The sequence below is a fragment of the Suncus etruscus genome, chromosome 16 (genome assembly GCF_024139225.1).
Source record: "Suncus etruscus isolate mSunEtr1 chromosome 16, mSunEtr1.pri.cur, whole genome shotgun sequence".
Classification (NCBI taxonomy): domain Eukaryota; kingdom Metazoa; phylum Chordata; class Mammalia; order Eulipotyphla; family Soricidae; genus Suncus; species Suncus etruscus.
The window spans coordinates 62,435,395-62,442,947 of NC_064863.1; the positions used below are offsets into that span (position 1 = coordinate 62,435,395).

The 7,553-nt window shown below is 38.3% G+C and overlaps 1 non-coding gene across 1 annotated transcript; it reads left to right on the top strand.

The window, feature by feature from the left end:
- The first annotated feature begins 474 nt into the window (after positions 1–474).
- Positions 475–608, top strand: LOC126032869 (U4 spliceosomal RNA). The gene has a single exon (XR_007504030.1). It is a non-coding gene; the product is annotated as a U4 spliceosomal RNA (small nuclear RNA).
- Positions 609–7,553: the final 6,945 nt, after the last annotated feature.

A 7,553-nucleotide genomic window follows, 5' to 3' on the forward strand; every position in this document is an offset into this window, starting at 1 on the left:
CCAACGTCTCAGCTTCAGTTCCAGCCAAAAAGCCCTTCACCTTCCACATACCCTTGTTTTTATCCCCCAGAATCAGGTACCACCCAATGGTGGGATCAGATACCACCCAATGGTGGAAGCAGAATGAGGTACCACCCTAGGGTGGGGGCAGAATGCCAGGTAACACCCTAGGGTAGGGCACAATCACAGATCAGGGTAGGGTCAGTAACATAATAATCCCATAAAATGTTTACATACACAACACTTAATAGACAGAAATAATTCATGAAGTACTTCAATATTAAAATTTACCCAAACTATTTTCTAGGTTGGCTGTAATTTGTAATATTAAGTAGAAGCTTAAAATTACAGATGAATATTGGAAAGCACTATTAAATAGTAAAAGCAAATTCTTAAAATATAACAAAATTAAATCAAAATGAATACAAATGAGCATTCTTAGAAATAGAACATTATACTTTGTTTCTAAAATTCAGCTTTGCACAGTGATAGTATCATAGCCAATGAGGTTTGTCTGAGGCGCGATTATTGCTAATTGAAAACTTAAAATTCTGCCTTTTTTTTTTTTTTTTTTTTTTTTTTTTGGTTTTTGGCCACACCCGGCGGTGCTCAGGGGTTACTCCTGGCTGTCTGCTCAGAAATAGCTCCTGGCAGGCACAGGGGACCATATGGGACACCGGGATTCGAACCAACCACCTTTAGTCCTGGATCGGCTGCTTGCAAGGCAAACACCGCTGTGCTATCTCTCCGGGCCCTTATTTTCTTTTCATGTTCTAAAATGTGCTATGCATACCAAAAGTGAGTATATTTGGAACAAGAAAAATAGTACAGCAGGTAAAGCATTTGTCTTGCTGCAGTGTACCTGAGTTGGATCCCAGAGTCTTCCAGGATTGATCCATGAGTACAGAGCCAGAAGTAAGTCCTTAGCACTGCTGGGTGTGATCCAAAAACAACCAAAAAAAGTAAGTGCATTTATCTTTGTTTTGTTTTGGGCTACAGGCTTCAGTGTTCAGGGCTTACTTCTGGTAAATTGTAGTCATATGACCAATAAAAAAAAAAAAACTATCTCAGAATCGAGGGAATCATTTCCAATCGACTGGCCTTGCAAGAATTGTTTCTTCAGAGAGGTGGAAAGTAATATTGGAGAAAAATTGGAAAATTTTGAATTCATTAAAGATAATGAATTCATTGAAGAGCAAATAAGTGGAGGTAAAATGAAACCTTTCTTATTCTTAATCTTTTATTCAAAATAATAATAGAAGCAATGCATCTGAGTGTAGGTGTGCCCAGATGCACGTGTGAAATTCCATATAAGTGAAATGACTGACAAAATGATACCAGAAGTGGGAAGGAACCAGTAGACCTGTTTCTCCTTTCACCCAGAACTTTTTTTTAATGGGGTAACACACTACTTATTGAGAAATACGGTGTTATTTGAAATGGAGTTTGGATCATTTGTAACTCTGTAGAAAACTTAAGAAAACCGCTAAAATAAACTTTGTTTTATTTGAAATACATTTGTATAGTACAACAATTAGGGCACTTGAAAAGCATGTGGACTACCTTGGCTCAACCCCAGCACAATGAGCACGATCAGGAGTGATATCAGAGTACAGGGCCAGGAATAAGAGCTGAGTACTTCCAGGTGTAATTATTCCCCCCCCCAAACATAGATAAATAAAGATAAATAAATATAAATAAGTTTATCTCCTGTTCTCTGAAATCCACTCATCTAGCCCTCTGAACATATCATCAAAGCAGTTAACCAAAATATAAAGATAAAATAAATATATAAAGATAATATAATGTAATATATATTTAATATAATATAATGATATACTAACACAAGAAAGAAAATGAAATAAAATTAAATGCTGAGCACCTGAAAGGATCAGTGACTGCCGTAGAGCCTCACTGTTACATAGTCTATTAGCCTTGTTTACCTCTCTTCATGTACTTGTGACCTCACACATACCATTTACTAAAATCAGTTATTAATGTATAGTGACTACTAGAAGACTTAAATTCCTAGCAATTGGAATACACTTGTAATTCAACAATTAGAATGCATGCTTAAGGAATTAAGGTTATAAGAAGAGTTGGAGCATAGATATATATCATAAACGCTTCCTCTTGTTATTTGCCTGATTCTTTTACAAAGTGATTTGACTGTGTAAGGATACCTATACTGGCTTCCCAATTTGTCAGGAAGAGCCGAATATAAGCCTATGGAACTATTCTAGTGTGAACTTCAGGGTGACCATCAGTCTGGAAAGGAAGTGATTCCTTTCTTTTCACATTTTTCCACTTTTTTATTTGTTTTGTTTTTGAGTCATACCCAGCCATGCTCAGAGCTTATCGCTCCCAGTGAGATCAGAGGTCCTGGAGATAGAATCCAGTTTCATATCAGGCAAACACCCTTCCCACTGTACAATTGCTTTGGCCCTTTCACTTTTTTAGCATAGGTGGAAACAACTGCATCTTGGAGATTAACTAGTGGTGACACTAGTTAACAGCTGTTGTTTCTTAAATAGTCTCTTTAATAAAGTAATCATCACAGTTGCTGACAGAATATGACCTGACAATTGCTTCCCTCCTACCTACATCTCTGAATCTGGTAATTGCTGCATCTCCACACTGTCTCTGAAAGAACAAAATTCCAAAAGGTGCTTGCTCTCATTGAAGGAAAACAAAAAAACATTTTTTTAACCTATTTTCAATCTCAAAATCTGGGTTGCAATCTAGTTTGAAGAGATATTTATGTCTTTCTACTTCAGAATACTACACTATATTTTGGTTACCTGCTTTGATGATATGTTCAGAGGGCTAGATGAGTGGATTTCAGAGAACAGGAGATAAACTAGTCATCAGTGCTCAAGACTATCTCCTCACATTGTGCTCCAAAATCACTACTGGAAATACTCAGGAGACCATAAGCAGTGCTTATATTAATCTGTAGTGGAAGTACATTCCCGAAGAAAAATCTTAACTGGGAAGCATTCACTCTTCAAATTCAGATAAAACTTAAAATTTCAATGTTGAAGAAGTTTAAAAATACTTCTATTTAAACTTAATAAACGTATGGGCTGGAATGGCAATAAGTTAAGGGACTTGTCTTTTATGTGCTGTCAAAGTCCTCAGCACAAAGGTTTTCCATAGAGCTGTGAGGGATGGTACTAGCATTATGGAAATAATAGTTATAATCCCATCTTTATTTTTCATTACAAACCTTTTTCAAATATCTAAGCTGTGCCATCTCCCCAGAAATCTTAAGAACTTTTCTGTTATGTCTTCCCATTATATTGCTACATATTGACCACTTGATAAAAAAAACTCTTCCAGTGTTATTTTTTTATTATATTATTATTTTATGTGAAGGAATGAAGGGTGAGACAGTATATTTCACCCTAACAACTTGCAAATGTCACTCAACTGCCTCCCAAATTATAAGAATTATTTTTTAAACTACAGCCAGTTATGCTGACCATGTTCTTTTTCCCATGGGCCAGTGAGAAAACAGAAGCCATTTTAGATGGTTTCTGAAGCAAAAGGCTTAAGGAAGACTTGAAGACAGTCCTTTGCTGTGGATATACTTACCCACTCTCATGCAATACCAGTCATAGTCTCCTAACATCTATGTGGCTGCCTTGGAAAGCCCTGAGATACACTGGTGAGTTTTCATTGATTCCAACTGAGAAAAAGAAGTATATGATTGAGGTTCTACTTAAAGGCAAATTCAAGTTTCCTGACCATGCAAAGATCCACATCTGCAAGAAATAGAACTTTACCAGTTTAATGCAAATGAGTGTGAAAGACACAGTGATTTGAAAAAAGCTCTCTCCAGATAACTGTGAGGTCAAATTATACTAATTGTGGGCCTTTGGACAAATGATGGCTTTTGTGTTTCTGAGAGCCTTGGAGCTACAGCTACTGATTATCTGCTCCCAGCCTCAACCTACCCATTCCATTCCACACTTTCCCGATAAATCTTGCTTCCTATCTAAACAAAAATGAATTCTTAAAAATTTGTGGATTTGTTTTTATTTAATTTTTTCCCTCAAGGTGCAAAACATGTTTTAGGATTCCACACATTTTATGTATAGGGGGGATTCATTCCCAACAATGCTCAGTAGTGATTGCCTAGTTAACAATTTATGGTGCCTAGAATTGAACCAGGGACAGTGGTAGGTATGCAAGGCAAGTACCTTAACCTCCATACTATCTGTACAGCCTTGGCCATTTAATGCTCTTTCTTTTTAAAAAGAGTTTTTTTACTTTATTCTTAACTATGGTTTTCAAAGTTAGTTGCTAGTCATTCAGTGTTCCAACACCAATTCCACCATCAGTATGACAGTCTCTGTACCATTGCCTCCAGTTTTCCATCCTCGCCCCCTTTCAGGCCTTTCCCTTTAACAGGTACAAAATAATTTCTTTTATATTGTTTGTTACAACCAAATTATTAAAATAATTATTGAAAAGCAGTTAAGTAAAAGAAATTTGTGAAAATTGTTAATCTCACAGTGGGGACATGAAGTCATTGTCTAAGAGTTTACTAAGCTGCTTTTTAGCTAGTTGAGCCTCCTATGTTACTGTTTTTGTTTATTGAGCTTAATTGACTTCTATGATACTTTCCCATCTAATTTGGTATTCTCATACTAGGCTGTCAGTATTGTGGAATTTGGAGGTGTTGTTCTCCAGGATCTGTAGACCTTGACTAATGAGTTTCAATAGCTTGATTTGACATACATCGCTTCCTAGATTGCTACTGAAGCTGTGACGCTAGTTGTTGCTTACATGGCAGAGGCTGTGGAATGTGGAATGTGACTGCTAGGGCTTCTTCAGAGTGGGAACTTGGCCTGCCCTGCCCAAAGGGCACTCCAATATTGTCGAACGTAAAGAGCACCTGATAACCATGAGTTTTAATAGATTGTCATGAAACTCTTCCAATATTAGTGTTGAAGCCATGAAACTAGACCGTTGTTCATATGGTAGTGGCTGTAGATCGTCAGACATTTAATATATTTCCAAGTATCTATTGCCACACATCAGATATTTCACCACCTTAGTCCTTTGGACCCTATGCCCTAGAATTTACTGTTCATTTACATTTTGTTGTTGTTTGGGGCCACATCTGGTGGTGCTCAGGGGTTATTCCTGGCTCTATGCTTGGGAATCACTACAGGTAGGGCTCAGGGGATCGTATGAGATACCAGGGAAATCAACCTGAGTTGCCACGTGCAAGGTAAGCACCCTATCTACTAATACTATCAATCTAGCCTCTCATTTACATTTTTTTCTTCATTTCTTTTATGTAGATTTAGGTTTACATTTGTTATTATTTTTCTTTCTGCTTGAAGGACCCTACTTTTTTATTTCTTAGAGTATAGGTCTGCTAGAAATGACCTGTAGTACAGGTTCGGTTTTCTTTTCTTTTTTTTAGTTTTTGTTTTTCGGGCATCACTTGGTGGCATTCAGGGGTTACTCCTGGCTCTGTGCTCAGAAATCGCTCATGGCAGACCTGAGGTAAGGAGGAACTATATGGGATGCTGGGATTTGAACCAACGTTGATCCTGGGTCTGCTGCTTACAAGGCAAATGCCCTATTGCTCTCTGCTATCTCTCCAACACCCCAGGTTAGATTTCTTTGTATTTTCAAAACTCCTCATTTTATTTTTGTTTTAGTTTGTTTGTTTGGTTGGTTTTCGGGTCACACCCACCAGCTCTCAGGGTTACTCCTGGCTCTGTGCTCAGAAATCGCTCCTGACTAGGAGGACCATATGGGATACTGAGGTTCAAACCAGTGTCAGTCCTGGGAAAGCTGCATGCAAGGCAAACATTCTACCACTGTGCTACCGCTCCAACCCCCCATTTTTGTTTTCATTATTTATTGGTTCTAAGCAATTTTTCTGGTAATCTTTTTTGGAGAGTATCATAGTAGTTTGGTTGCACAGAAAACCTTGACTTGAGGCACTTGCTTTTGGGGATTCCTCCAAAAAGATAAGTTTGATCTTTAAGATGAGAGGAAAAGAAGATAAAAAAAAAGAACAAAGGAAAAAAGAGAGAAAGATAAGAGGAAAATATTGATTGAGGTGGAGGAGCTTTTTCAGTCTTGAGAGGTAATTTAATCTTCATTGGCCAATGTTATATTTTCTTTAACTTATTTGTCTAGAAAAGATGTCAATAAGGATTTTATCAGGATAATAGAGTCACTATAAATTTTATGGGAGCAAGGGATTTGTTAAATGTGAGAGAAACTGTGGAAAAGAAAGTCTGAGATAAGATTGTTAGATTCTGAGAAATCATCAATTAGTAGTTTTTAAATACCTTCCTAATAGACAAGTTGAAGCTTGTAGGTAAAAGAAAAAAGGCAAATATTTCAAGCTGCTTTAAAATGTTAACTGAGAATGGAGGGTTTTTTTATGTTTATTTTTGGGCCACACCTGGATGGCTCAGGGATCACTTTTGGCAGACTCGGAAGACTATATGGGGTGCTGGGGATTGAATCCAGGTCAGCAGCATGCAAAATAAATGCTCAATAGGTTGTATTATAGCTCCAGCCCCCAGATGTATAGAGACATTTTGGGGGGGGGGTTATGTGAGGGAGGTTTGTTTTTGTTTTTGTTTGTTTTGTTTGTGGGGTCCATACCAAGCAATGCTAAGGAGTTACTCCTGGCTATGCACTCAGGAATTATTCCTGGTGTTGAATTTTAAACCAGGTTGGCTGCATCCAAGGCAATCACCATACACAATGTACTCCAGCTCCCAACAAATGGGAAGATATTGTCTTGACGTGGCTACTGCCTCCGTGTACCCACATAAAAGCACCTGGTACAGTGTGCTTTTACAGGGTAGGACATCTCTGTTTTCTATTAGGAAGAATTACAGGTGTGAAGTTGACAAAATATAGGAGAGGAAAGTGAGATCTCCAAAATTTTGTGTTAGTTTATCTTATATCTTATCATAATAATGGCTTCATATTCCACTTTTATCTTCCAAAACCTCATACAGTTTCTGTATTGTTTTTTTGTTTTGTTTTGTTTTGTTTTTTACTTCTTTTATTTTCTATTTTGATCAGCCTCATGGTGAGCTTTGAGAGAGGTAGTTTTCAGCATTGGCTAAATGTAAATAATACAACAGAACATAGAAACATTCAAACCTAAAGTGCTAGAAGAAGGTCTGGCACTAGAGAAAGTTAGGGCCTAAAACTGCCCTGTCCAGGCCCCTGAGCCCTCTCTCTATTTCCGTTCTAAAAAGCAGGCACAGCCCTCGCCTGGAGATGTCCCAGTAGGAAATCCTCATGGCAGCCCCAGACAGACCTGAACCCAATACCACACTACCACCCTGGGGGAGGAGAGGGGAAGAAAGGGGGGTTTCTGAGTGATTGCCCAGGCTCCTTGGTCCCAACAAGCTAGCAGCCTGGATGGGACTAGAGCACTGGGAGGGAGGGCAGAAGATACCCCATCAGCCTGTGGGTGAAAGGGACCCCAGTTCCTAGTGATGGGCTGCCTAAGAGGTAAAGGGACAGGCCAGGAAGTATGAAAGAGAGAATGGGGC